At 37.5% G+C, this 9,400-nt stretch overlaps 5 non-coding genes across 5 annotated transcripts; all 5 read left to right on the forward strand.

Moving 5' to 3' along the window:
- Positions 1–344: 344 nt before the first annotated feature.
- Positions 345–417, forward strand: trnav-aac (transfer RNA valine (anticodon AAC)). The gene has a single exon. It is a non-coding gene; the product is annotated as a tRNA-Val (tRNA).
- Positions 418–2,139: 1,722 nt separating this feature from the next.
- trnav-aac (transfer RNA valine (anticodon AAC)) lies at positions 2,140–2,212 on the forward strand. The gene has a single exon. It is a non-coding gene; the product is annotated as a tRNA-Val (tRNA).
- Positions 2,213–4,995: 2,783 nt separating this feature from the next.
- trnav-aac (transfer RNA valine (anticodon AAC)) lies at positions 4,996–5,068 on the forward strand. The gene has a single exon. It is a non-coding gene; the product is annotated as a tRNA-Val (tRNA).
- A 1,722-nt stretch (positions 5,069–6,790) lies between these two features.
- On the forward strand, positions 6,791–6,863 carry trnav-aac (transfer RNA valine (anticodon AAC)). The gene has a single exon. It is a non-coding gene; the product is annotated as a tRNA-Val (tRNA).
- Positions 6,864–8,845: 1,982 nt separating this feature from the next.
- Positions 8,846–8,918, forward strand: trnav-cac (transfer RNA valine (anticodon CAC)). The gene has a single exon. It is a non-coding gene; the product is annotated as a tRNA-Val (tRNA).
- The last annotated feature ends 482 nt before the right edge of the window (positions 8,919–9,400 follow it).

A 9,400-nucleotide genomic window follows, 5' to 3' on the forward strand; every position in this document is an offset into this window, starting at 1 on the left:
CACATTCAGTAAGAACTGTATTTATAACAGTGAATAGTTGCTTTCATAAATGCCTAATTTTGGAAATTCAAAGACATGCAGTGAATATCAGTAAAATTTGGTTTAGTCCTTGCAAAAACCACATGCAGTAGTTTCTGTAGTGTAGTGGTTATCACATTCGCTTCACACGCGAAAGGATACAGGTTCAAAACCGGGTGGAAACAGTGCTCTTTGACACATTCAGTAAGAACTGTATTTATAACAGTGAATAGTTGCTTTCATAAATGCCTTATTTTGGAAATTCAAAGACATGCAGTGAATATCAGTAAAATTTGGTTTAGTCCTTGCAAAAATCACATGCAGCAGTTTCTGTAGTGTAGTGGTTATCACGTTCGCTTAACACGCGAAAGGTCCCCGGTTCGAAACCGGGTGGAAACAGTGCATTCTTACATAAACCCCTTATTTTGGAAATTCAAATACATGCAGTGAATATCAGTAAAATTTGGTTTAGTCCTTGCAAAAACCACATGCAGCAGTTTCTGTAGTGTAGTGGTTATCACGTTCGCTTAACACGCGAAAGGTCCCCGGTTCGAAACTGGGTGAAACAGTGCTTTCTTTCATAAATGCCTTATTTTGGAAATTCAAATACATGCAGTGAATATCAGTAAAATTTGGTTTAGTCCTTGCAAAAGCCACATGCAGCAGTTTCTGTAGTGTAGTGGTTATCACGTTTGCTTCACACGCAAAAGGTCCCAGGTTCGAAACCCGGTGGAAACAGTGCTCTTTGACACATTCAGTAAGAACTGTATTTATAACAGAGAATAGTTGCTTTCATAAATGCCTTATTTTGGAAATTCAAATACATGCAGTGAATATCAGTGAAATTTGGTTTAGTCATTCGCTTCAGACGCAAAAGGTCCCCGGTTCGAAACCGGGTGGAAACAGTGCTCTTTGACACATTAAGTAAGAACTGTATTTATAACAGAGAATAGTTGCTTTCATAAATGCCTTCAGTAAGAACTGTATTTATAACAGTGAATAGTTGCTTTCATATATGCCTTATTTTGGAAATTCAAATAAATGATGTGAATATCAGTAAAATTTGGTTTAGTCCTTGCAAAATCACATTCAACAGTTTCTGTAGTGTAGTGGTTATCACGTTCGCTTAACATTGGAAAGGTCCCCGGTTCGAAACCGGGTGGAAACAGTGCTCTTTGACACATGCAGTAAGAACTGTATTGTTAAAAGTGAATAGTTACTTTCATAAATGCCTTATTTTGGAAATTCAAATACATGCAGTGAATATCAGTAAAATTTGGTTTAGTCCTTGCAAAAACCACATGCAGCAGTTTCTGTATTGTAGTGGTTATCACATTCGCTTCACACATGAAAGGTCCCCGGTTCGAGACCGGGTGGAAACAGTGCTCTTTGACACATTCAGTAAGAACTGCATTTATAACAGTGAATAGTTGCTTTCATAAATGCCTTATTTTGGAAATTCAAATAAATGATGTGAATATCAGTAAAATTTGGTTTAGTCCTTGCAAAAATCACATGCAGCAGTTTCTGTAGTGTAGTGGTTATCACGTTCGCTTAACACGCGAAAGGTCCCTGGTTCGAAACCGGGTGGAAACAATGGTTTCTTTCATAAATGCCTTATTTTGGAAATTCAAATATATGCAGTGAATATCAGTAAAATTTGGTTTAGTCCTTGCAAAAATCACATGCAGCAGTTTCTGTAGTGTAGTGGTTATCACTTTCGCTTTACACACCAAAGGTCCCCGGTTCCAAACCGGGTGTAAACAGTGCTCTTTGACACATTCAGTAAGAACTGTATTTATAACAGTGAATAGTTGCTTTCATAAATGCCTTATTTTGGAAATTCAAAGACATGCAGTGAATATCAGTAAAATTTGGTTTAGTCCTTGCAAAAACCACATGCAGTAGTTTCTGTAGTGTAGTGGTTATCACATTCGCTTCACACGCGAAAGGATACAGGTTCGAAACCGGGTGGAAACAGTGCTCTTTGACACATTCAGTAAGAACTGTATTTATAACAGTGAATAGTTGCTTTCATAAATGCCTTATTTTGGAAATTCAAAGACATGCAGTGAATATCAGTAAAATTTGGTTTAGTCCTTGCAAAAATCACATGCAGCAGTTTCTGTAGTGTAGTGGTTATCACGTTCGCTTAACACGCGAAAGGTCCCCGGTTCGAAACCGGGTGGAAACAGTGCATTCTTACATAAATGCCTTATTTTGGAAATTCAAATACATGCAGTGAATATCAGTAAAATTTGGTTTAGTCCTTGCAAAAATCACATGCAGCAGTTTCTGTAGTGTAGTGGTTATCACGTTCGCTTAACACGCGAAAGGTCCCCGGTTTGAAACTGGGTGAAACAGTGCTTTCTTTCATAAATGCCTTATTTTGGAAATTCAAATACATGCAGTGAATATCAGTAAAATTTGGTTTAGTCCTTGCAAAAGCCACATGCAGCAATTTCTGTAGTGTAGTGGTTATCACGTTCGCTTCACACGCAAAAGGTCCCAGGTTCGAAACCCGGTGGAAACAGTGCTCTTTGACACATTCAGTAAGAACTGTATTTATAACAGAGAATAGTTGCTTTCATAAATGCCTTATTTTGGAAATTCAAATACATGCAGTGAATATCAGTGAAATTTGGTTTAGTCATTCGCTTCAGACGCAAAAGGTCCCCGGTTCGAAACCGGGTGGAAACAGTGCTCTTTGACACATTAAGTAAGAACTGTATTTATAACAGAGAATAGTTGCTTTCATAAATGCCTTCAGTAAGAACTGTATTTATAACAGTGAATAGTTGCTTTCATATATGCCTTATTTTGGAAATTCAAATAAATGATGTGAATATCAGTAAAATTTGGTTTAGTCCTTGCAAAATCACATTCAACAGTTTCTGTAGTGTAGTGGTTATCACGTTCGCTTAACATTGGAAAGTTCCCCGGTTCGAAACCGGGTGGAAACAGTGCTCTTTGACACATGCAGTAAGAACTGTATTGTTAACAGTGAATAGTTACTTTCATAAATGCCTTATTTTGGAAATTCAAATACATGCAGTGAATATCAGTAAAATTTGGTTTAGTCCTTGCAAAAACCACATGCAGCAGTTTCTGTAGTGTAGAGGTTATCACATTCGCTTCACATGCGAAAGGTCCCCGGTTCGAAACCGGGTGGAAACAGTGCTCTTTGACACATTCAGTAAGAACTGTATTTATAACAGTGAATAGTTGCTTTCATAAATGCCTTATTTTGGAAATTCAAAGACATGCAGTGAATATCAGTAAAATTTGGTTTAGTCCTTGCAAAAACCACATGCAGCAGTTTCTGTAGTGTAGTGGTTATCACATTTGCTTCACACGTGAAAGGTCCCCGGTTCGAAACCGGGTGGAAACAGTGCTCTTTGACACATTCAGTAAGAACTGCATTTATAACAGAGAATAGTTGCTTTCATAAATGCCTTATTTTGGAAATTCAAATACATGCAGTGAATATCAGTGAAATTTGGTTTAGTCATTCGCTTCAGACGCAAAAGGTCCCCGGTTCGAAACCGGGTGGAAACAGTGCTCTTTGACACATTAAGTAAGAACTGTATTTATAACAGAGAATAGTTGCTTTCATAAATGCCTTCAGTAAGAACTGTATTTATAACAGTGAATAGTTGCTTTCATATATGCCTTATTTTGGAAATTCAAATAAATGATGTGAATATCAGTAAAATTTGGTTTAGTCCTTGCAAAATCACATTCAACAGTTTCTGTAGTGTAGTGGTTATCACGTTCGCTTAACATTGGAAAGGTCCCCGGTTCGAAACCGGGTGGAAACAGTGCTCTTTGACACATGCAGTAAGAACTGTATTGTTAACAGTGAATAGTTACTTTCATAAATGCCTTATTTTGGAAATTCAAATACATGCAGTGAATATCAGTAAAATTTGGTTTAGTCCTTGCAAAAGCCACATGCAGCAGTTTCTGTAGTGTAGTGGTTATCACATTCGCTTCACACGTGAATGGTCCCCGGTTCGAAACCGGGTGGAAACAGTGCTCTTTGACACATTCAGTAAGAACTGCATTTATAACAGTGAATAGTTGCTTTCATAAATGCCTTATTTTGGAAATTCAAATAAATGATGTGAATATCAGTAAAATTTGGTTTAGTCCTTGCAAAAATCACATGCAGCAGTTTCTGTAGTGTAGTGGTTATCACGTTCGCTTAACACGCGAAAGGTCCCTGGTTCGAAACCGGGTGGAAACAATGGTTTCTTTCATAAATGCCTTATTTTGGAAATTCAAATAAATGATGTGAATATCAGTAAAATTTGGTTTAGTCCTTGCAAAAACCACATGCAGCAGTTTCTGTAGTGTAGTGGTTATCACATTCGCTTCACACGCGAAAGGTCCCCAGGTGGAAACAGTGCTCTTTGACACATTCAGTAAGAACTGTATTTATAACAGTGAATAGTTGCTTTCATAAATGCCTTATTTTGGAAATTCAAAGACATGCAGTGAATATCAGTAAAATTTGGTTTAGTCCTTGCAAAAATCACATGCAGCAGTTTCTGTAGTGTAGTGGTTATCACTTTCGCTTTACACGCCAAAGGTCCCCGGTTCCAAACCGGGTGTAAACAGTGCTCTTTGACACATTCAGTAAGAACTGTATTTATAACAGTGAATAGTTGCTTTCATAAATGCCTAATTTTGGAAATTCAAAGACATGCAGTGAATATCAGTAAAATTTGGTTTAGTCCTTGCAAAAACCACATGCAGTAGTTTCTGTAGTGTAGTGGTTATCACATTCGCTTCACACGCGAAAGGATACAGGTTCAAAACCGGGTGGAAACAGTGCTCTTTGACACATTCAGTAAGAACTGTATTTATAACAGTGAATAGTTGCTTTCATAAATGCCTTATTTTGGAAATTCAAAGACATGCAGTGAATATCAGTAAAATTTGGTTTAGTCCTTGCAAAAATCACATGCAGCAGTTTCTGTAGTGTAGTGGTTATCACGTTCGCTTAACACGCGAAAGGTCCCCGGTTCGAAACCGGGTGGAAACAGTGCATTCTTACATAAACCCCTTATTTTGGAAATTCAAATACATGCAGTGAATATCAGTAAAATTTGGTTTAGTCCTTGCAAAAACCACATGCAGCAGTTTCTGTAGTGTAGTGGTTATCACGTTCGCTTAACACGCGAAAGGTCCCCGGTTCGAAACTGGGTGAAACAGTGCTTTCTTTCATAAATGCCTTATTTTGGAAATTCAAATACATGCAGTGAATATCAGTAAAATTTGGTTTAGTCCTTGCAAAAGCCACATGCAGCAGTTTCTGTAGTGTAGTGGTTATCACGTTTGCTTCACACGCAAAAGGTCCCAGGTTCGAAACCCGGTGGAAACAGTGCTCTTTGACACATTCAGTAAGAACTGTATTTATAACAGAGAATAGTTGCTTTCATAAATGCCTTATTTTGGAAATTCAAATACATGCAGTGAATATCAGTGAAATTTGGTTTAGTCATTCGCTTCAGACGCAAAAGGTCCCCGGTTCGAAACCGGGTGGAAACAGTGCTCTTTGACACATTAAGTAAGAACTGTATTTATAACAGAGAATAGTTGCTTTCATAAATGCCTTCAGTAAGAACTGTATTTATAACAGTGAATAGTTGCTTTCATATATGCCTTATTTTGGAAATTCAAATAAATGATGTGAATATCAGTAAAATTTGGTTTAGTCCTTGCAAAATCACATTCAACAGTTTCTGTAGTGTAGTGGTTATCACGTTCGCTTAACATTGGAAAGGTCCCCGGTTCGAAACCGGGTGGAAACAGTGCTCTTTGACACATGCAGTAAGAACTGTATTGTTAACAGTGAATAGTTACTTTCATAAATGCCTTATTTTGGAAATTCAAATACATGCAGTGAATATCAGTAAAATTTGGTTTAGTCCTTGCAAAAACCACATGCAGCAGTTTCTGTATTGTAGTGGTTATCACATTCGCTTCACACATGAAAGGTCCCCGGTTCGAGACCGGGTGGAAACAGTGCTCTTTGACACATTCAGTAAGAACTGCATTTATAACAGTGAATAGTTGCTTTCATAAATGCCTTATTTTGGAAATTCAAATAAATGATGTGAATATCAGTAAAATTTGGTTTAGTCCTTGCAAAAATCACATGCAGCAGTTTCTGTAGTGTAGTGGTTATCACGTTCGCTTAACACGCGAAAGGTCCCTGGTTCGAAACCGGGTGGAAACAATGGTTTCTTTCATAAATGCCTTATTTTGGAAATTCAAATATATGCAGTGAATATCAGTAAAATTTGGTTTAGTCCTTGCAAAAATCACATGCAGCAGTTTCTGTAGTGTAGTGGTTATCACTTTCGCTTTACACACCAAAGGTCCCCGGTTCCAAACCGGGTGTAAACAGTGCTCTTTGACACATTCAGTAAGAACTGTATTTATAACAGTGAATAGTTGCTTTCATAAATGCCTTATTTTGGAAATTCAAAGACATGCAGTGAATATCAGTAAAATTTGGTTTAGTCCTTGCAAAAACCACATGCAGTAGTTTCTGTAGTGTAGTGGTTATCACATTCGCTTCACACGCGAAAGGATACAGGTTCGAAACCGGGTGGAAACAGTGCTCTTTGACACATTCAGTAAGAACTGTATTTATAACAGTGAATAGTTGCTTTCATAAATGCCTTATTTTGGAAATTCAAAGACATGCAGTGAATATCAGTAAAATTTGGTTTAGTCCTTGCAAAAATCACATGCAGCAGTTTCTGTAGTGTAGTGGTTATCACGTTCGCTTAACACGCGAAAGGTCCCCGGTTCGAAACCGGGTGGAAACAGTGCATTCTTACATAAATGCCTTATTTTGGAAATTCAAATACATGCAGTGAATATCAGTAAAATTTGGTTTAGTCCTTGCAAAAATCACATGCAGCAGTTTCTGTAGTGTAGTGGTTATCACGTTCGCTTAACACGCGAAAGGTCCCCGGTTTGAAACTGGGTGAAACAGTGCTTTCTTTCATAAATGCCTTATTTTGGAAATTCAAATACATGCAGTGAATATCAGTAAAATTTGGTTTAGTCCTTGCAAAAGCCACATGCAGCAATTTCTGTAGTGTAGTGGTTATCACGTTCGCTTCACACGCAAAAGGTCCCAGGTTCGAAACCCGGTGGAAACAGTGCTCTTTGACACATTCAGTAAGAACTGTATTTATAACAGAGAATAGTTGCTTTCATAAATGCCTTATTTTGGAAATTCAAATACATGCAGTGAATATCAGTGAAATTTGGTTTAGTCATTCGCTTCAGACGCAAAAGGTCCCCGGTTCGAAACCGGGTGGAAACAGTGCTCTTTGACACATTAAGTAAGAACTGTATTTATAACAGAGAATAGTTGCTTTCATAAATGCCTTCAGTAAGAACTGTATTTATAACAGTGAATAGTTGCTTTCATATATGCCTTATTTTGGAAATTCAAATAAATGATGTGAATATCAGTAAAATTTGGTTTAGTCCTTGCAAAATCACATTCAACAGTTTCTGTAGTGTAGTGGTTATCACGTTCGCTTAACATTGGAAAGTTCCCCGGTTCGAAACCGGGTGGAAACAGTGCTCTTTGACACATGCAGTAAGAACTGTATTGTTAACAGTGAATAGTTACTTTCATAAATGCCTTATTTTGGAAATTCAAATACATGCAGTGAATATCAGTAAAATTTGGTTTAGTCCTTGCAAAAACCACATGCAGCAGTTTCTGTAGTGTAGAGGTTATCACATTCGCTTCACATGCGAAAGGTCCCCGGTTCGAAACCGGGTGGAAACAGTGCTCTTTGACACATTCAGTAAGAACTGTATTTATAACAGTGAATAGTTGCTTTCATAAATGCCTTATTTTGGAAATTCAAAGACATGCAGTGAATATCAGTAAAATTTGGTTTAGTCCTTGCAAAAACCACATGCAGCAGTTTCTGTAGTGTAGTGGTTATCACATTTGCTTCACACGTGAAAGGTCCCCGGTTCGAAACCGGGTGGAAACAGTGCTCTTTGACACATTCAGTAAGAACTGCATTTATAACAGAGAATAGTTGCTTTCATAAATGCCTTATTTTGGAAATTCAAATACATGCAGTGAATATCAGTGAAATTTGGTTTAGTCATTCGCTTCAGACGCAAAAGGTCCCCGGTTCGAAACCGGGTGGAAACAGTGCTCTTTGACACATTAAGTAAGAACTGTATTTATAACAGAGAATAGTTGCTTTCATAAATGCCTTCAGTAAGAACTGTATTTATAACAGTGAATAGTTGCTTTCATATATGCCTTATTTTGGAAATTCAAATAAATGATGTGAATATCAGTAAAATTTGGTTTAGTCCTTGCAAAATCACATTCAACAGTTTCTGTAGTGTAGTGGTTATCACGTTCGCTTAACATTGGAAAGGTCCCCGGTTCGAAACCGGGTGGAAACAGTGCTCTTTGACACATGCAGTAAGAACTGTATTGTTAACAGTGAATAGTTACTTTCATAAATGCCTTATTTTGGAAATTCAAATACATGCAGTGAATATCAGTAAAATTTGGTTTAGTCCTTGCAAAAGCCACATGCAGCAGTTTCTGTAGTGTAGTGGTTATCACATTCGCTTCACACGTGAATGGTCCCCGGTTCGAAACCGGGTGGAAACAGTGCTCTTTGACACATTCAGTAAGAACTGCATTTATAACAGTGAATAGTTGCTTTCATAAATGCCTTATTTTGGAAATTCAAATAAATGATGTGAATATCAGTAAAATTTGGTTTAGTCCTTGCAAAAATCACATGCAGCAGTTTCTGTAGTGTAGTGGTTATCACGTTCGCTTCACACGCGAAAGGTCCCTGGTTCGAAACCGGGTGGAAACAATGGTTTCTTTCATAAATGCCTTATTTTGGAAATTCAAATATATGCAGTGAATATCAGTAAAATTTGGTTTAGTCCTTGCAAAAATCACATGCAGCAGTTTCTGTAGTGTAGTGGTTATCACTTTCGCTTTACACGCCAAAGGTCCCCGGTTCCAAACCGGGTGGAAACAGTGCTCTTTGACACATTCAGTAAGAACTGTATTTATAACAGAGAATAGTTGCTTTCATAAATGCCTTATTTTGGAAATTCAAATACATGCAGTGAATATCAGTAAAATTTGGTTTAGTCCTTGCAAAAGCCACAAGCAGCAGTTTCTGTAGTGTAGTGGTTATCACGTTCGCTTCACACGCAAAAGGTCCCAGGTTCGAAATCCGGTGGAAACAGTGCTCTTTGACACATTCAGTAAGAACTGTATTTATAACAGAGAATAGTTGCTTTCATAAATGCCTTATTTTGGAAATTCAAATACATGCAGTGAATA

Source organism: Salvelinus alpinus, unplaced genomic scaffold (genome assembly GCF_045679555.1).
Source record: "Salvelinus alpinus unplaced genomic scaffold, SLU_Salpinus.1 scaffold_247, whole genome shotgun sequence".
In the NCBI taxonomy this organism is placed as follows: domain Eukaryota; kingdom Metazoa; phylum Chordata; class Actinopteri; order Salmoniformes; family Salmonidae; genus Salvelinus; species Salvelinus alpinus.